This window comes from Halichoeres trimaculatus, unplaced genomic scaffold, assembly GCF_033239565.1.
Source record: "Halichoeres trimaculatus isolate MK-OKI-2021-1 unplaced genomic scaffold, fHalTri1.1 fHalTri1_scaffold_13, whole genome shotgun sequence".
In the NCBI taxonomy this organism is placed as follows: Eukaryota; Metazoa; Chordata; class Actinopteri; order Labriformes; family Labridae; genus Halichoeres; species Halichoeres trimaculatus.
The window spans coordinates 35,542,354-35,562,859 of NW_027437191.1; the positions used below are offsets into that span (position 1 = coordinate 35,542,354).

The following is a 20,506-nucleotide window of genomic DNA, read 5'->3' on the forward strand; positions in this document are numbered from 1 at the left end:
GGAATAACTCACTTCATCCTCTCGACCTCTCTTGATCCACAGCTTCAGACCTCAAGAGGGTCCCCTGTCTTTGGGTTGGGTCTGTCATGACCCGACAGGAAGAGGACCTGAGCCGACAGGAAGAGGACCTGACCCGACAGGAAGAGGACCTGACCCGACAGGAAGAGGACCTGGGCCGACAGGAAGAGGACCTGGGCCGACAGGAAGAGGACCTGGGCCAACAGGAAGAGGACCTGGGCGCTCTTTGGCAGGTGATGGTAACGATGTAGTTTGTTGATTTAACCCTCTATTAACTCTGTAAAGACAGCGTCTACATTTAAAGCCCACGGCTGTTCCTGTCAGAGAGAATCTGTGTGATAAGAGGGTTTAATGGTTTAATGTCAATACATTTTGTTTCCAAAAATATGAAAAGAAACGTTGCTGAATGTTTTTGTCTACTGAAGTATTTTCTAAAGTTAGTTTTACCAAAGTGATAAATAAGTGATAAATATTTACAATTTTCATATTTAAAAAAAACAAACAGCAACAACAACATAGTAATAATAATAATAATAATAATAACAATAAGACGAAGAAGAAGAAGAAGAAGGAAAAACAAGAATAAAAACCAGCTCCTCTCATCATTTAGTGTCTGACTTGTTGTATGGGCTCTGTCTCTCTGCTCTGTGATTGGTTCCCTGTAAATCTCTCGGGGTCAGAGTGACCTCGCTGACCTTGCTGGTGGTTGTGACCTGACCAGAGTGACATCACGGCGCCCCACTCGATGGTTTCACCCACTCGATGGTTTTACCCACTCTGAGCTGTTCCTGAGTCATGCAGCCCGGTCAGTGATAAACATACACTCTACCACAAACACCTCTGCCATCACACACACAAAGATTCCTCAGAGTTTTCCTCTGACTTGTTTTAGACGAGGAGAAAAAGCTTAATCATGCGTTTAACCACACAGCAACACGTTTTATCCCACGTCAGGGTTTTCTGGCTGACAGCCGTGGATCGTCTGTGAGCTGCTCATTAGCACAGTGTTTCTCAATCCTGGTCCTGGGGACCCCCTGCCCTGCATGTTTTAGATGTTACCTGACTCCAACACACCTGATTCAAATGATCAGCTCGTCATCAAGCTCTGCTTAGCCTGATAACGAGCCGTTCATTTCAATCAGGTGTGCTGGAGTGGGGTAACATCTAAAACATGTAGGGCAGGGGGTCCTCCAGGACCAGGACTGGGTAACACTGCATTAGCAGGACGGCGCAGACAGTAGATGTCAGCTTTCTCAGTGAGATCTTATTCCTAAAGGAAGGAAACGTTTTCTAAAGGCAAATATCAGAAACATTAGAGCTGGAGGCCGATCGTCCTCTCTGCAGACACACAGCTGGACCGTACACCGTGATCTCTGAGGGGTCTCCAGCCCACGCCGGGATGACCTGTGACCTGGCCGCTGTGACAGGACGAGCCTCCCACCTTCAGCGAGCACATGGTGAAAACTGAGGCTGTTTCTACAAGCAGAAAATGACTCCATGAAGAAGAAGAAGAAGAAGATCTGCAGGACATTAACTTTACTTCTTCATCTCTGAGCAAACCCACATCTCGCTGTGACGCTAACAGACGGAGTGCTCGGTCATTTTCACGTCTCTCTTTTAGAAATTGTCGACTCAGGAAAACTATGAATATACAGATAAAAATACTTTCACTGTTCTTAAAGAGCCGGACACTTCTCTTCAAAAGTTAATTCAGTATTTCTCTCAGAGAGATTCGTGGCTAAACGAAGCACGGCGTCACTCGAGGTCAAACCGACCGACCCTCCTCTGAAGATCACGATCTCACGTGATGAATGCTGAGACTGTTCCAAGGACGTTTCGTGGACCACGTCTTCACGCTCTGAGTGATCCTTTGTCAGTTTATGCTGTTGAATTCTGAATGAGCAAAAACCAGTGATGCTTTTAAACTTCTCAGGTAACCTCTGCTGGACGACCAAGGTGACACTGAAACTGTGACCTGACAGAGACGCTGACGTGCCCTGCTGCCCTGCAGCCCTGCAGCCCTGCAGCCCCGCAGCCCTGCAGCCCCCCAGCCCTGCAGCCCCCCAGCCCTGCAGCCCTGCAGCCCCCCAGCCCTGCAGCCCTGCAGCCCCCCAGCCCTGCAGCCCTGCAGCCCCCCAGCCCTGCAGCCCCCCAGCCCTGCAACCCTGCAGCCCTGCAGCCCCCCAGCCCTGCAGCCCAGCAGCCCCCCAGCCCCGCAGCCCCGCAGCCCCGCAGCCCTGCAGCCCCCCAGCCCTGCAGCCCCGCAGCCCTGCAGCCCAGCAGCCCTGCAGCCCCGCAGCCCTGCAGCCCCCCAGCCCCCCAGCCCCGTAGCCCCGCAGCCCCGCAGCCCCGCAGCCCTGCAGCCCTGCAACCCTGCAGCCCTGCAACCCAGCAGCCCTGCAACCCAGCAGCCCTGCAACCCAGCAGCCCTGCAGCCCTGCAGCCCAGCAGCCCTGCAGCCCTGCAGCCCTGCAGCCCTGCTGAGGAAACAAAAAGAAAACAAAAAGACAAGTTGTAAGAACTCCAACTTTAAGGCAACAAAGTTCAGCAAAAGTTTGGGGGAAGATAAAAAACTCAACCTTTGAGTTTTGCTTTGAGCTGTCTGAACTTAGAGTTCATACTCACCTGGACGCTGCACTGACTCATGTTCTCAGTTGAATTGTGGTCCTGTAGTGAGGACACCCTTTCTGAGCCCCTCTCTGGGTCTCTCACTGCTGGGCCAGTGGTCTTCATCTGACTCACAGAAAGAGACAAACATGTTAGAAACAACTTTATCTTTCCTCTACATGGTCTCTGTTTCCAGCAGAGGTGGAGCAGCAGGTCTCACAGACCCGTCCGCAGTCAGAGCCACCTGCTCAGACCTCAGAGGTCAAACCGAACACGTGACACGTCTCAGAGGAAGGCAGATGTTACATTTGTCTGTGTCATCATTACAACACGAGAGGAGGGACCCTGTGAAATCCAACATAAAAACAGGAGAGGTTAAGGTCGCTCCTCCTCTCCATCATCGGCTCTGATCAGGTTCATCATGAAACCATCAAATCATTCAGACTTCAGGAGCTGCCTCCTTCAGCCACGAAAACCCCGCAGCTCTCAGTCTAAGGTCAGACCAGGACCGGGACTAGTTTGTGTGGGAGTCTGAAACAGCCCACATGTGTCCAGATCTGCAAACGCTCATTTATAGTAAGGAACAAATCAAAGTGTTTAAAGTTTCAGAAACATGGCAGAGGAAGAGAGCCTCAGTAAATCAATCAATCAATCAATCAATCAATCAATCAATCAATCAATCAATAAATAAATCAATCAAATCAAGATTTAAATGTCTGGAGATCAAAGTGAAAATGAGCTCACAATGTTACAAAAGCAAAGTCCATTAAAAATGTGACCAGAAATCAAAGCTGGAGTCAAACTGTGACATAATGAGATAAAATTGAAGCTGTAATTTTCAGGAGGTTAAAGTTGAAGATGAATTCTGGGTCAGACTGACGGTGGAGGATCTGTGGAGGCAGACATGGATCCATCAGGCTGGAAACTGACGGAGAAATGAAATGACAAACGTTTCAGGCAGAAACTTTGAGTCCTTTTACTCTGATGCAACACCGAGCGAACCTCGTGACTCAGTAACCATAGCAACCGTGCACCGTGGTGTGAGGAAGGAGCCGCTGTGCAGCTCAGAGGAGGAAAATGTAAAGACGCTGCGTGAATGTTTGCATCCTGCCACAGAGGGCAGAGTCTGCTTTCAGGTCTGGCTCAGGGAGGATCCTCCTAATCCCTCAGATTAAAGCACCCCCCAAAGCAGGACCCCCACTTCCTGCTCCGGCTCCAGTCTCTGCCCACAGCTCCAGCCAATCACTGCGCTACGACCACTTCTCACTGTGACTTATGTTAATGAGGAGACGACGGATCCTCAGCCTGGTTATCCTCGCTCAGAGCAGACACTCAAACCGTGTTACGCTGGGATTCCTGTGATGACTCATCGTTCATTAAACGCCTTCGTCTGATATTCACAGGATCGAGAGTAAAACAGTTAAATCATCCTGGGTGAGCTAATTAAAAACTTCAGACGGAGATTAAAAACTGAGGAGCTGCTCAAAAGATTTCAACTTTCATTTAAGGAAAAATCATGAAACCTAAATCACGACCTGTGGGGGTCTCATCTACCGACTTTACAGACCCCACGAGGCCTGGAAGTGTCAGACGCCACATCGATGGCGTGTTTCAGGATCCATAAAGGACGGTCTTTACAGCAGAGACTGAGGCCGTGCAGATGGTGGGAGGAGACTCAAAGCTGCGTCCTGACGCCTTTCACACAGATCTGACAGAGCCTCAATCATCCAAAGCAGCAGATTTCCATCTCATCACGGCGTCTCGGCTGATTTCCATACGTTTTTTCACTGTGCAGAATAAAAACATCTAAAAGTCTGCTGAATATTTACACATTTACATTTCATCACCTCTCTTTAACCTTCACAAAGCCCCAGGTATGAAGGAGAGATGTTTTCTGTCCTGTGAGTCACATCTTTAAGAGACTAAAACATAAATCCAGCCTGTGTTTACGTCCAAAGGGAAAAAAAAAACAAGATCTTCTGAATTCATGAATTTAAATGATGGTTTCAGTTCTCACTGAGCCAAATGCTTTTATTGTTCCCACAGACGTTTCTCTGAGGTCAGAGCTCCGTGTCTGAAGTGACTCATTTCACTCAGCGGCCTTTTTGTTTCATGACTTATTCATCCAGGTGAACACGCTCAGACCGGCTCAGAAACAGGAAGCTCCACGAGGCGACGTCAAAGCTGATCGTTAAATTCATCCACGGATGTTTTTTCAGTTTGTGTGGGAGCAGCCTGCATCAACCAAAGGTGATAAATTAAACTTCATCATCATCATCATCACGGCGTGTTGCCCTCACGCTGGGACTCACCCCACACTTTATTTTTGTTTAAGAAAAAAAAACAGGAGTTTGTCTCAGAGGAAATGAGCTGATGTGTTCGATGACTCACGAGATCAACGTCTTCATGGAGTTTTAACTCAGGACAAAGATTTACCCTGAGTTAAAGCTGCTGTTTGCAAGAAAAAGATTTAGAGAAAAAGATATAACGACCCCCCCCCCCCCCCCCCCCCCCCCCCCCCCCACTCACTGTGATACATTATAAATGACCTTTAATGAAGCAATATAACTTCTAACCTTTTCAGCTCAAATTAAACATTAAAAATTCAGAAATAAATTAATTTTTCATTTATGCAGTAACCCATTTAACCAGTCTAACAAGAAAAAATTACTGATTTACAAATGATGAATAACTGACAAAGTTTCAAATCATGAGCTCTGGACCAATCAGGATTCAGGTTCAATAAACTTCTCTCTGGATAACTGTGGGTGTGTCTGGTTTAAATTGCTCGTTACCAAACCATTAATGACACATTCAGACAGCAGCCAATAAGAGTCAGTGTGTGCTGGAGACCTGACGGGCTCCTGTGAACTCTGGGATGAAACGTGCAGACGAAGAGATACAGACACAGAGATGCAGACACAGAGATGCAGACACAGAGATGCAGACACAGAGATACAGACACAGAGATGCAGACCCAGAGATACAGACACAGAGATGCTGACACAGAGATACAGACACAGAGATGCAGACACAGAGATACAGACACAGAGATACAGACCCAGAGATACAGACACAGAGATGCAGACCCAGAGATACAGACACAGAGATGCAGACCCAGAGATACAGACACAGAGATGCAGACGCAGAGATGCAGACGCAGAGATGCAGACAGAGATGCAGACACAGAGATACAGACAGAGATGCAGACAGAGAGATACAGACACAGAGATACAGACACAGAGATGCAGACACAGAGATGCAGACACAGAGATGCAGACACAGAGATACAGACACAGAGATGCAGACCCAGAGATACAGACACAGAGATGCAGACGCAGAGATGCAGACGCAGAGATGCAGACACAGAGATGCAGACACAGAGATACAGACAGAGATGCAGACAGAGAGATACAGACACAGAGATGCAGACACAGAGATGCTAACACAGAGATGCATCCCTCCTCTTCCTGAGTCCCTCCTCTTCCTGAGTCCCTTCTCTTCCTGAGTCCTTCCTCTTCCTGAGTCCCTTCTCTCCCTGAGTCCTCTCTTTCTGAGTCTCCTCTCTTCCTGAGTCCTCTCTTTCTGAGTCTCCTCTCTTCCTGAGTCTCTTCTCTTCCTGAGTCCCTTCTCTTCCTGAGTCTCCTCTCTTCCTGAGTCCTCTCTTTCTGAGTCTCCTCTCTTCCTGAGTCCCTTCTCTTCCTGAGTCTCCTCTCTTCCTGAGTCTCTTCTCTTCCTGAGTCCTCTCTTTCTGAGTCTCCTCTCTTCCTGAGTCTCCTCTCTTCCTGAGTCCTCTCTTTCTGAGTCTCCTCTCTTCCTGAGTCTCTTCTCTTCCTGAGTCCTCTCTTCCTGAGTCCTCTCTTCCTGAGTCCCTTCTCTTCCTGAGTCCTCTCTTCCTGAGTCTCCTCTCTTCCTGAGTCCCTTCTCTTCCTGAGTCTCTTCTCTTCCTGAGTCCCTTCTCTTCCTGTGTCCCTTCTCTTCCTGTGTCCCCTCTTCGTTGTCTTAGAGCCTCAGACCTGAGCTGCTGCTCACAGACATGGCAGGAAGAAAGGGAAAATTGCATTTGTGATTTAAATGAAGGGATATTTCAGCCACATGAGGAATGTTTTTTAATTTCTCCATTTTGAGGGTTATTCACGGTAACAAACGGTGCATCTCTTCCCGGGGCGCTCTGTTATCTCCCTGCAGACCTGGAGCTGCTCTGATGTGTTTGCAGATGCTGGGCCGGCAGATAAAAGAATGATAAGTGCTCTCAGTCTGGTTTTAATTAAGAATAGCTGGAGCTTGTTAATATTGATAGACTGTCAGTGTGAGAGGCTTCCTGTCTTCTTCATTACAGCGTCTGCGCTCAGAGCTGTGTGTGCGCTCAGAGCTGTGTGTGCGCTCAGAGCTGTGTGTGCGCTCAGAGCTGTGTGTGCGCTGTGTGTGCTGTGTGTGCTGTGTGCGCTGTGTGTGCGCTGTGTGCGCTGTGTGCGCTGTGTGCGCTGTGTGTGCGCTGTGTGCGCTGTGTGTGCGCTGTGTGTGTGCTGTGTGTGCGCTGTGTGTGCTGTGTGTGTGCTGTGTGTGCTGTGTGTGCGCTGTGTGTGCTGTGTGTGTGCTGTGTGTGCTGTGTGCGCGCTGTGTGTGTGCTGTGTGCGCTGTGTGTGCGCTGTGTGTGTGCTGTGTGTGCGCTGTGTGTGCTGTGTGTGTGCTGTGTGTGCTGTGTGCGCGCTGTGTGTGTGCTGTGTGTGCTGTGTGCGCTGTGTGCGCTGTGTGTGCGCTGTGTGTGCGCTGTGTGCGCTGTGTGTGTGCTGTGTGTGCGCTGTGTGCGCTGTGTGTGCGCTGTGTGCGCTGTGTGCGCTGTGTGCGCTGTGTGCGCTGTGTGTGCGCTGTGTGTGCGCTGTGTGTGCGCTGTGTGTGCTGTGTGTGCGCTGTGTGTGCGCTGTGTGTGCGCTGTGTGTGCTGTGTGCGCGCTGTGTGTGTGCTGTGTGTGCTGTGTGTGCGCTGTGTGTGCGCTGTGTGTGCTGTGTGCGCGCTGTGTGTGTGCTGTGTGCGCTGTGTGCGCTGTGTGTGCGCTGTGTGTGCGCTGTGTGCGCTGTGTGTGTGCTGTGTGTGCGCTGTGTGCGCTGTGTGTGCGCTGTGTGCGCTGTGTGCGCTGTGTGCGCTGTGTGCGCTGTGTGTGCGCTGTGTGTGCGCTGTGTGTGCTGTGTGTGTGCTGTGTGTGCGCTGTGTGTGCGTATGGGAGAAGATTACATAACTGCAGAATGAAAAGCTGCATTTTTTATCACTGCCCTGGCATGTCATCTCCATGGCTGTGTTTTCTTGTGTACCAATAATCCCAGAATCCTTCACTCTTTCTCACAAAGAACAGCTCTTAGATAACGAGTCCAACCATGTTTGAAGACACACTCACCTGTCCTTTGATCAGGTTCACCTGTTCAGCTGCGTATGAACACAAACATGTGATCAGCTGCTCGCAGAGGAGCAACTTTCTGAAACACAACATGCAGACCAGGTCAGAGCAACCTGCTGCAGTTTGAGGCCAGCATCCAAAGACTGACTCTGAACATGACCCAGCTGTTGGTGCTGGACGGGCCGGTCTGAGGATTTCACAAACTGCTGATCCACAGCCACCAGTACAGAGCTGTCCCACAGCGGAGAAAACTCCCAGTGAGCAGCAGCTCAGCAGGCCTCGATGATGCCAGAGGAGAGTGGAGGGACTGAAGATGGAGGAAAGCCTCAGTAACTCAGATAATAACTCACTGCATGACTCACAGACTCACAGAGTCACAGAGTCACAGACTCAGCCTCCACCTCCACAGGGTCCAGGACTGAGCTTCTTCAGCAGTCTGTTCAGTCTCTGTCTCCTGGATCCTGTCTGCTCACAGCAGGTGAAGCTCTTCACATGTGGCCTTGGTGTCTGCTGTTAGCTCTGTTAGCCATGTCTGTGAATAGCATGATGCTACTCTGCCCTCTGGTATTCCCTCTGTTGCTGGGTTAGCACAGCTAGCTCGTCCATCTTATTGGAGATAGATCTTACGTTGTGGGAAACATCTGGCCTAGCACTAGTTAGCATTGTCATGCTACAGGCTGCTAACAGCTGATTTCACATGTAAACAATGCAGCCATGGTTACATGTAGGATCTCCAGACAAACACAGGAGAAAAAATGGTAAAAATATCACTGAAGACAAAAAGTTTGGTGTCCGTGACCAACAAATGAGCCGCACAAAGCAAAGATCCACTCCAAATACAAAGATGACGAAAAAGAGACAAAAAAATGACAAGAAAACCGACAAAGAAGAGAGAGCTGCTGCAACAGGCAGCCACAGCCAACAGGGCGGCGCCTAGCGACGAGTCCGTTTTTTGTCGTAGTAAAGATAAATAAGAATTTTGTGATTCTGACACAGTTTGTTTTACTCCGAAAGCCTCTGGGTGTTTTTAGGTCGGTCTTCCCCGTGCTGAATTTATGTGTCACAGCTCCGCACTCGGCAGAAAAAGCTCCTTTGTCCGAGCTGAGCAGAAAGTCCACAGCCTGCCTGAGTCTGCTGACTCTTCCCTTTAACATAGACTTGCTTTTACTCGACAGAGCTCTGGTGTTTTGGTGACTGAAGAAAAGTGAATTATTATCGTAGATCGGTGTGACGACTCAAGTAACGACTCTGCTTCATTGTGAGCCACAGATACTTCAGCGTGGCAGAAATGGCGAAGCAGTGCTGGCTCGCCACCCGTCACACCCCGTCACAGGGCTGCTGTCTGTGCTCTCCTGCTCACTTCCTCCCTGGGGGAGAGCAGGGGCCTCCCACTCACGCTCTGTGTTGGTTTCGCACCAACAGCTGTCGCTTTACGTGACATGTTGACGAAGCCTCGTGCTGAGACGTGGATCTGACCTTCGTTACACGTGTTGATACTCAGATAAGGAAATAAGGACTTGGGGAACCCAGCTTCTTGCTGATCGGTTAAGGTGTTTGCTGCTGAGGTCGAGGCGTCTGCGATGCCCTGACATTCAGCGGTCACACAGACTGAACAGGAACCAGGCTGGTGGCGTCCTCTGGAGGGTTTCAGGATGAAGGAAAAGTCCAGAGTGAAGACACAGTTTGGGAGATCTCCTCTGGACATCAGTGACGGACGGAGCTCATGGTCTCAAACGCAGCCAGGACCCGTTTGTCTCCTGTTCAGAGATTCATCGACGAGCTTTGCTCTGATTTCTGTTTGACTCTGAAGAAAACTCTGGTTGTTTTTCTTCCTCACCGTCCTTCCCCCGGTCACAGAATCAGGCAGGGGAAAAAACGTCATGGATTCATACAGGAAGATAAATGACTGAGTTTTTTATGCACCGCTGTGTGTTTGCCTCAGGGTTAAATCAGCGGCTGGTTGCAGTAAATGTTGGGCAAAGACACTTCATCATTAGAAAAAGACTCAGTCTGCTCTCACGTCTCTTCCAGATCTGCTGATGGAGGATGAGATGCTCACGGTGTGTGGGAGGAAACGTTTGTAACTGTGCTTAAAAAAATGATTTTCAGAGAGTTATCTTTTACAGTATTCAGAGCAGCCTCAGCGCCTCAAACCATAAAGAAGATCCAAGTTTGTCTGTGAGAAAACATCTTGTCCAACACTCCCTCAGACTCCTGAGGATAACTAACTCCATCGCGTCCTGAAATATCTTTTTCTCCGGCCATCTGGTTGCTGGCTGCGGCTCAGGTTGACAGCTACAGCCTGAAGTGCTTGAACTGCCCACAGCGCTTCTGCTTGGCGTGCTGGGCTGAGACCGTGGGAGGAGGCGGCGTCCTGCTGCTGACGGCGCTCGTTGGAGAAAACAAAAACAGCTACGATGCTGTTGGCTGACCTGAAGCCGTCAGAGAGAAAAAACTTCAGGTCAGAGATGTTTCATGTTGAGGCTGTTTTACGCAGCACAGAGTCTGAGAAACTTCAGTTATTTGGAGCGAAGCCTGAAACACTTTGGATCTGAGCTCCTGGATCTGAGCTCCTGGATCTGAGCTCCTGGATCTGAGCTCCTGGATCTGAGCTCCTGGATCTGAGCTCCTGGATCTGAGCTCCTGGATCTGAGCTCCTGGATCTGAGCTCCTGGATCTGAGCTCCTGGATCTGTGCGTCTAACACACGGTGACGTCTGCTCGCAGACCGGCCTCAGTTTTCAGCCTGGCTTGTGTTTGGTCCAGGTCATCACGCTCTGAGAGCTCGTTCTGAAAACCTCTTTCAACGTTGCGTCTTTGTTTGCTAATGTCTCGCCACATATCAAGCTCACAGGTCACCCAGCGCCGTGGTTCATGAAGGCAAACAAATCTGTGTACGCAGATTCAAACTGTTTGCTTTTCAGACTTTTCTTTTTTTAGATTTATTCACGTTAGCTCAGCGAGGTCTGGAAGAAGCAGGTATTTTACATCAATGATCAAAACTTTAGTTTTTAAAATTCATTGATGAAATGTATCCCCTCAGACTCTGTGTAACCTGATCTGTGTGGATGTTTTCTGTGTGTTGACCTGAACATTACGTCTTTGGTTGAGTCAGAATCAACAGGAGCTCTTCACAGACACAGCCAGACTCAGTTTTTTCACACACGTGTTTTGAGACTCTTCAGCCTCACGCTAACTGCACATCCTGTATTTTTTTCATGCACCCTTGTTTCCTTTCCTTCCTTTCCTTCCTTTTCTTCCTATGTTGTTTGTCACTATTTGCTCAGTGCTCCTCAGAGGGACCAATCACAGCGCGGGGATGTTTCTGGGCCAATCAACACCGAGGGTCTTCAGGACACAGTTTATCTCCCATCATTTGGTGGATGTCACGTTTCAGTCGTTCAAGCATCCGGCCAAACGACGTCTCTGAGGAAAATTGATGGTTTAACAGAAAGCGCTGTAATAAAAACAAGCAGTAATCTGCTTTTCCTCTGGGTGGGGGATGATACGAGGAGTAAAGAGCAGGAAATAGCTCTTGAACAGTGCGAGCAGATCCACTGCCAAAGCCCACCTTCAATCATCTGCTCCTTTGGCGTGTCCGTGTAATATCCCAGAAAGACGGAGCTTCATCCTCTCCAAGCTGTAATTATTGTCTGCCGCGCTTAAGGCCCAGGCGTGAAGGATGGAGGAGCAAACAGGGGTCAGACAGTCAGAGTTCAAACACTTCACCTGCTTTTTCCTGCTCCTCATAAAAAACAGGCCGTGGACAGGTGTGAAGAGCAGCTGAGGCTTTGGTTATCTCCCCTTTACAGTCCTTTCATTAACTGTTTGTTTGTTTGTTTGTTTGTTTGTTTGTTTGTTTGTTTGTTTCTTAGCAGCAGCAGCTTCGATTTTAGAAAAGCAGCGTAACGCAGACCTTGATGGTGTCAGAAACAGAGCGACAGCGACGTGACTAACATCCCTCTTTACAGACAGACCTTCCTCCTTCCTCTGTAAGTCTGAGCTCATCTCTGTTTCTCATCATCTTTCTCTTCTGTTTTGTATAAAATCTGTTTAACCACTTCATAATAATGGCTTCAGTCTCACTGTGTCAGTAAATCTCTCCTGTGTGCATCTACGCTTCGACGAGAGGCGGCCGTGGTGTGTTAGCGAGTGGGAAGACGCACGGCCCCATGGGAGCAGGAAACTGGAGATAACCTTTGAAGAAGGATGAGCTTCATTAAGAGAGAGATGAGGGGATGATTACTACTTTCATGTCAGGTGTACAGATTATTCTCAGCGTGTTGGTGAGCCAGGATGACGCTAGAAAGTCTGAGAGACAGAAGAATGAGAAGATGTTTGTTTGACTTCTGCCCTAAAAACCATCAACAGGAGCTTGTACCAAATCACCGTGAGCGTCGTTCATAGAAAGTTCAGGTTTCCACAGGAGTCAGTGAAAACAGAAAGAAGTAGAATAACAGCAGCTAGTTTATTTTTAGTTTAAATCTTGAGTTAAATGGTTAGTTTGAGGGAGGGACAGTGTTAACGCAGCGTCCAGCACACGCTTGTTGACACAGGGAGTAGATGTAGGGCTGGGATGTAGATGGACTGTTGCAGGCAGACAGGAGGCAGCGTCTGCTGAATATCCGTCCCCACGCAGGTGTAATTTCCACACAGATGGCGCCTGCTCTCTGGGAGATAACAGAGCACACGTCAACACGAGATGAAGAGCAAACACGCTCCTGCTCCTGTCGGTGCCTGCCTGTGCTCAGAGCGAGCTGTATGTGCGGTGACGTACGCGCGGGGAGAGCTGTGACCTAACACCCACACTCTTCATCTCACTGATGTGCAGCACAGCCAGTGTTTGAAGTGTGTGTTTAAAGAGCAGCTGTAATAAAACCTCTGCTCTCTCTCTGCAGGTTGGGACTGAACAACTCTCTGGGCTGATTCAGAAACGTTCGTCTTTAGATGCAGCGATGGAGGAAGGTACAACCAACCTGAACCAACCTGCTCAAATGTCCCTCCTGGTTTAATAAACGGACGTTTGATCCAACAGACAGAGGTCACCGAGCTGCTGCATGATGACGGCTCAGACGGACATGAAAAACAACAAAGTCAGTCTGATAGAGGAAAGACCTCTGTCTCAGTCATATCTTGATGTCTTCAGGGGAAAACTTGTCAAACATGGAAGAGGATGAGCCTCAAAGGTTCCCTGACATTAAAAAAACAGATAGTTATTTCCCCGTGTCTTATCTGTCTGACCAGCATCATGTCTCCACCCAATCAGGAGCTCTCTGTGGGTTCAGGGTTCGTGTTGTTGAGCGATCGCTCCTTCAGGAGGAAACCTGGAAATAAATAAATATGAGAGCCCAGAGGTCTTCAGTAGATCTCCCTCTTCAGCTGTCAGCCAGGTATCCATCAGCCTGTCCCTGTCTCTGACTGCTGTCTCTGACCTCTGTCTCTGACCTCTGTCTCTGACCGCTGTCTCTGACCTCTGTCTCTGACCTCTGTCTCTGACTGCTGTCTCTGACCTCTGTCTCTGACTGCTGTCTCTGACCTCTGTCTCTGACCGCTGTCTCTGACCTCTGTCTCTGACTGCTGTCTCTGACCTCTGTCTCTGACCTCTGTCTCTGACCTCTGTCTCTGACCTCTGTCTCTGACTGCTGTCTCTGACTGCTGTCTCTGACCTCTGTCTCTGACTGCTGTCTCTGACTGCTGTCTCTGACCTCTGTCTCTGACCGCTGTCTCTGACCTCTGTCTCTGACTGCTGTCTCTGACCTCTGTCTCTGACTGCTGTCTCTGACCGCTGTCTATGACCGCTGTCTCTGACCGCTGTCTCTGACCTCTGTCTCTGACCGCTGTCTCTGACTGCTGTCTCTGACCTCTGTCTCTGACCGCTGTCTCTGACTGCTGTCTCTGACCGCTGTCTCTGACCGCTGTCTCTGACTGCTGTCTCTGACCTCTGTCTCTGACCTCTGTCTCTGACCTCTGTCTCTGACTGCTGTCTCTGACCTCTGTTTCTGACCTCTGTCTCTGACTGCTGTCTCTGACTGCTGTCTCTGACCTCTGTCTCTGACCGCTGTCTCTGACTGCTGTCTCTGACCTCTGTTTCTGACCTCTGTCTCTGACTGCTGTCTCTGACTGCTGTCTCTGACCGCTGTCTCTGACCGCTGTCTCTGACTGCTGTCTCTGACCTCTGTCTCTGACCTCTGTCTCTGACCTCTATCTCTGACCTCTGTTTCTGACCTCTGTCTCTGACCTCTGTCTCTGACCGCTGTCCCTGACCGCTGTCTCTGACCGCTGTCTCTGACTGCTGTCTCTGACTGCTGTCTCTGACCTCTGTCTCTGACCTCTGTCTCTGTCTCTGTCTCTGACCTCTATCTCTGTCTCTGTCTCTGACCGCTGTCTCTGACCTCTGTCTCTGACCGCTGTCTCTGACCTCTGTCTCTGACCTCTGTCTCTGTCTCTGACCGCTGTCTCTGACCGCTGTCCATGACCGCTGTCTCTGACTGCTGTCTCTGACTGCTGTCTCTGACCTCTGTCTCTGACCTCTGTCTCTGTCTCTGTCTCTGACCTCTATCTCTGTCTCTGTCTCTGACCGCTGTCTCTGACCTCTGTCTCTGACCGCTGTCTCTGACCTCTGTCTCTGACCTCTGTCTCTGTCTCTGACCGCTGTCTCTGACTGCTGTCTCTGACCGCTGTCTCTGACCTCTGTCTCTGACCGCTGTCTCTGTCTCTGACCGCTGTCTCTGACTGCTGTCTCTGACCTCTGTCTCTGACCTCTGTCTCTGACTGCTGTCTCTGACCTCTGTCTCTGACCTCTGTCTCTGACCTCTGTCTCTGACTGCTGTCTCTGACCTCTGTCTCTGACCGCTGTCTCTGACCTCTGTCTCTGACTGCTGTCTCTGACCTCTGTCTCTGACTGCTGTCTCTGACCTCTGTCTCTGACTGCTGTCTCTGACCGCTGTCTCTGACCGCTGTCTCTGACCGCTGTCTCTGACCGCTGTCTCTGACCGCTGTCTCTGACTGCTGTCTCTGACCTCTGTCTCTGACCGCTGTCTCTGACCGCTGTCTCTGACCTCTGTCTCTGACCGCTGTCTCTGACTGCTGTCTCTGACCTCTGTCTCTGACCGCTGTCTTTGACTGCTGTCTCTGACCGCTGTCTCTGACCGCTGTCTCTGACTGCTGTCTCTGACCTCTGTCTCTGACCTCTGTCTCTGACCTCTATCTCTGACCTCTGTTTCTGACCTCTGTCTCTGACCTCTGTCTCTGACCGCTGTCTCTGACCGCTGTCTCTGACTGCTGTCTCTGACTGCTGTCTCTGACCTCTGTCTCTGACCTCTGTCTCTGTCTCTGTCTCTGACCTCTATCTCTGTCTCTGTCTCTGACCGCTGTCTCTGACCTCTGTCTCTGACCGCTGTCTCTGACCTCTGTCTCTGACCTCTGTCTCTGTCTCTGACCGCTGTCTCTGACCGCTGTCCCTGACCGCTGTCTCTGACTGCTGTCTCTGACTGCTGTCTCTGACCTCTGTCTCTGACCTCTGTCTCTGTCTCTGTCTCTGACCTCTATCTCTGTCTCTGTCTCTGACCGCTGTCTCTGACCTCTGTCTCTGACCGCTGTCTCTGACCTCTGTCTCTGACCTCTGTCTCTGTCTCTGACCGCTGTCTCTGACTGCTGTCTCTGACTGCTGTCTCTGACCGCTGTCTCTGACCTCTGTCTCTGACCGCTGTCTCTGTCTCTGTCTCTGACCGCTGTCTCTGACTGCTGTCTCTGACCGCTGTCTCTGACCTCTGTCTCTGACCGCTGTCTCTGACCTCTGTCTCTTACCTCTGTCTCTGACCTCTGTCTCTGACCGCTGTCTCTGACCTCTGTCTCTGACCGCTGTCTCTGACCTCTGTCTCTGACCTCTGTCTCTGACCGCTGTCTCTGACCTCTGTCTCTGACCGCTGTCTCTGACCTCTATCTCTGTCTCTGTCTCTGACCTCTGTCTCTGACCTCTGTCTCTGACCGCTGTCTCTGACCGCTGTCTCTGACCTCTGTCTCTTACCTCTGTCTCTGACCTCTGTCTCTGACCGCTGTCTCTGACCTCTGTCTCTGACCGCTGTCTCTGACCTCTGTCTCTGACCTCTGTCTCTGACCGCTGTCTCTGACCGCTGTCTCTGACCTCTATCTCTGTCTCTGTCTCTGACCTCTGTCTCTGACCTCTGTCTCTGACCGCTGTCTCTGACCGCTGTCTCTGACCTCTGTCTCTTACCTCTGTCTCTGACCTCTGTCTCTGACCGCTGTCTCTGACCTCTGTCTCTGACCGCTGTCTCTGACCTCTGTCTCTGACCTCTGTCTCTGACCGCTGTCTCTGACCTCTGTCTCTGACCGCTGTCTCTGACCTCTATCTCTGTCTCTGTCTCTGACCTCTGTCTCTGACCTCTGTCTCTGACCGCTGTCTCTGACCTCTGTCTCTGACCGCTGTCTCTGACCTCTATCTCTGTCTCTGTCTCTGACCTCTGTCTCTGACCTCTGTCTCTGACAGCAGTCAGCTGTCTCTGTCTCTGAGCTGCTGTGAGGAGCTGATGGTGATGATCTCCTGGTGATGAGGAGCTGGTGATGATCTGCTCCTGATGAGTTGCTTTTGAGGAGCTTCTGGTGATGAGGAGCTGGTGATGATCTCCTGGTGATGAGGAGCTGGTGATGATCTACTGGTGATGAGGAGCTGGTGATGATCTACTGGTGATAATCTCCTGGTGATGAGGAGCTGGTGAGGAGCTGCTGATGAGGAGGAGCTGGTGATGATCTCCTGGTGATGATCTCCTGGTGAGGAGGAGCTGGTGATGAGGAGCTGGTGAGGAGCTGGTCCTGAGGAGTCGTGCAGAGCGTGTAATCCTCAGTCCCTCGTGTTGTTGGAGGAAAGATGGATGCAGACTCAGCTTTTTGTTGAAACTGTGTTTTTCAGCTCTTCAGTCGCCGTCTCTGTTGATGATGTCATTTCCTTCCTGAGGAGCGTTTTTAAACCAGAATCTGCTGCTGTGTCAGTTTTAAGCCTCGTCTCGCTCAGACTGCTGTTATTGTAAAACCTGGGCTCATGTGTTGTTTGTCACTGTCATTATTTCTGTGTGAGTGTGGGCCGGCGCTCTGCAAACCGCCCTGTCAAACAAACCGCCCCGGAGGAAAGACTCCTTATTTTCTCTGACAGGAGCCAGAGATGATCCCACAGTAATCAGGCTTCCTGCCGTGGGAAGGAGGCTGAAAGAGCCGAGTCACAGGGTGAAGGGATGAGTCTGCAGTCTGAGAGGATCTGAATAGAGAAGATGACAAACAGGAGAAATATCATCACCCAGCTTTAATTTCTAACCTTCCATTGTTAAACACCGACCTCTGCAGAGAGCTCAGACTGAAGCAGCTTTCCTCATTCCCCTAAATCTGGATGTTGAAGCTGTTTTTAATCTTCAATGGGATCAGACCTGAGCTTGATCTGAAACTCAGAGACACATTATTTTTCTTTGATTAATAAAAGATTAAAACATGAAAACTACTCGACTTCGTCTCAGAGGAAAACACTGAGCGTCTCATTTTGCACATCCTGTCAGTATTTGTGATTTACTGCTCCCAGGAGCAAGGAGGGGTGAGGAGGAGTAAGGAGGGGTGAGGAGGGGTGAGGAGGAGTTAGGAGGGGTGAGGAGGAGTTAGGAGGAGTTAGGAGGGGTGAGGAGGAGTTAGGAGGAGTTAGGAGGGGTGAGGAGGAGTTAGGAGGGGTGAGGAGGAGTGAGGAGGAGTTAGGAGGGGTGAGGAGGAGTGAGGAGGAGTTAGGAGGGGTGAGGAGGAGTGAGGAGGGGTGAGGAGGAGTGAGGAGGGGTGAGGAGGAGTTAGGAGGAGTGAGGAGGGGTGAGGAGGAGTTAGGAGGGGTGAGGAGGAGTGAGGAGGGGTGAGGAGGAGTTAAGAGGGGTGAGGAGGAGTTAGGAGGGGTGAGGAGGAGCAAGGAGGGGTGAGGAGGAGTTAGGAGGGGTGAGGAGGAGTTAAGAGGGGTGAGGAGGAGTGAGGAGGGGTGAGGAGGGGTGAGGAGGAGTTAGGAGGGGTGAGGAGGGGTGAGGAGGAGTTAGGAGGGGTGAGGAGGAGTTAAGAGGGGTGAGGAGGAGTTAAGAGGGGTTAGGAGGAGCAAGGAGGGGTGAGGAGGGGTGAGGAGGAGTTAGGAGGGGTGAGGAGGGGTGAGGAGGAGTTAGGAGGGGTGAGGAGGGGTGAGGAGGAGTTAGGAGGGGTGAGGAGGGGTGAGGAGGAGTTAGGAGGGGTGAGGAGGGGTGAGGAGGAGTTAGGAGGGGTGAAGAGGGGTGAGGAGGAGTTAGGAGGGGTGAGGAGGGGTGAGGAGGAGCAAGGAGGGGTGAGGAGGGGTGAGGAGGAGTTAGGAGGGGTGAGGAGGAGTTAGGAGGGGTGAGGAGGGGTGAGGAGGAGCAAGGAGGGGTGAGGAGGAGTTAGGAGGGGTGAGGAGGAGTTAGGAGGGGTGAGGAAGAGTGAGGAGGGGTGAGGAGGGGTGAGGAGGAGTTAGGAGGGGTGAGGAGGAGTTAGGAGGGGTGAGGAGGAGTGAGGAGGGGTGAGGAAGAGTGACGAGGGGTGAGGAGGAGTGAGGAGGGGTGAGGAGGAGTGAGGAGGGGTGAGGAAGAGTGACGAGGGGTGAGGAGGAGTGAGGAGGGGTGAGGAAGAGTGACGAGGGGTGAGGAGGGGTGAGGATGGGTGAGGAAAAAGGTGAATGATGGAGCTTGTATTATATCATAACTTTAAGATCTCTGCTCGTCTCTAACTTTCAGCCAAGTCTCCTCCATGACATCAGAGAAACCTGAAGCTCTGGTTGGACGTTTCCTCAGTGTTGTCTCTGGCTCTGGTTGGACGTTTCCTCAGTGTTGTCTCTGGCTCTGGTTGGCGATTCCTCAGCGTTGTCTCTGGCTCTGGTTGGATGTTTTCACAGCGTTGTCTCTGGCTCTGGTTGGACGTATCCTCAGCTTCGTCTCTGGCTCTTTGGTTGTTTTCACACGGATCATGAATAAACTTTTCACTGATTTGCTCTGATAACTTGCTCCATCTCCTGCTGTCATTAAAGAAGGCGGAGCCTATTTCCTCTGATTACTAATCAGCTCTGCTGATTGGAGGCAGCTGGACTGTGGTTGAAGACAAAGCTTTTTATAAGTTAATCTAGCCTCCTCTTTTACTTCCCCCACAGTCAGCTGTTTCTTATTCATGATCCCTTTAAAACCAGGGGGTGTTAAATTCAGGGACGCTGCAGTAAAATACAGTCACTGTCTCGTATCGTTTCCTTCCAGTCGTATCTCAGCTGGAGATCACGGCGCCCGGCGTTCAGGGCCTGAAGAGTTCCCGGGGTTCAGATCTTCTTGCAAAAAGGAGAATGGAGCTTGAACATTGCTAATTTTACCATTTGTGCTTATTCTTTGTGCAATTTCTGCAGTTTGTGCCACCAAACAGAAACTCTGGTCCCACCAAACAGAAACTCTGGTCCCACCAAACAGAAACTCTGGTCCCACCAAACAGAAACTCTGGTCCCACCAAACAGAAACTCTGGTCCCACTAAACAGAAACTCTGGTCCCACCAAACAGAAACTCTGGTCCCACCAAGCAGAGACCTCTGTATTAAAATATGGCGCCTGTGCAGAGACGCTGGAAACTGCAGCTCTTTAAGGTTTCCCCTGAGACGTGTTGGAGCCCTGTTTGTAACAACGACCAAAAATATGATAGTGTACTTAAATAAAGTGCAATAACCCTGAAATGTAATAACTGGTTGATAAAGTAACAATAGTGCTGAGCCTGAAAAAAAATCCAAATATTTAATTTAAAAAAAAAAAGAAGGAATGAAACCCAAAAAGACCAAAATATAACTTGTATTAACATTTTTGTCAAACGTTGTTACGTTTTTTTGTTTGGCAGCTTGTTACATTTTATGACATTTATTTTTATTTTTGGTTTTGTAACTTTTTTAATTTTATGACACTTTTGTATTTCATTATGGCCTCAGCACTTTTGCTACATCATCAAACAGTTATTGAGTTTCATGTTATATCACATGACCAGACGCTACGTTTAGGGCGTTGTTACAGTTTTTCTAGATTTCATTTCATGTTGCTGTTACATGTCGGGCTTTAATCAGGCTGGCTGCAGACACCCCGACACAACGTACACCTCAATAAAAAAATAAAAAATAATAAAATAAAAAGATAGTTTCTCTACAGGCACACTGTACATGTGATCATTTTTATTTAACTTGATATTAGTTAAAATTTAACTTTAACTAACCCTAACCCTGAGTTATTGAACCTACGGGTTAGCCCAGAGGCTAAGGACCCACCTCCCGACTCCATGAACGTGTGAGCTGACAGAAACTTTGTCCAGATATTTCACAGCTTTTGGTTTTGCTTTGACTTGAAGTTGAGGGAAAGTTGAGCCGGCTCGTTAGAAGTTCTGATGATTTCTGATGAGTCTGAAGCAGTTTCTCCTCCAACGACCATCCGTTCTTCGCCTT

At 49.9% G+C, this 20,506-nt stretch overlaps 1 long non-coding RNA gene across 1 annotated transcript in view; it reads left to right on the forward strand.

The window, feature by feature from the left end:
• The window catches only part of LOC141802022 (uncharacterized), a 34,743-nt gene extending 21,587 nt beyond the window's left edge, over positions 1 to 13,156 (forward strand). Inside the window, exons 2-4 of the long non-coding RNA XR_012599449.1 lie at positions 43 to 823; positions 11,895 to 12,008; positions 12,915 to 13,156. This is a non-coding gene — a long non-coding RNA (uncharacterized LOC141802022). The remainder of the gene's footprint in view (positions 1 to 42; positions 824 to 11,894; positions 12,009 to 12,914) is intronic.
• The last annotated feature ends 7,350 nt before the right edge of the window (positions 13,157 to 20,506 follow it).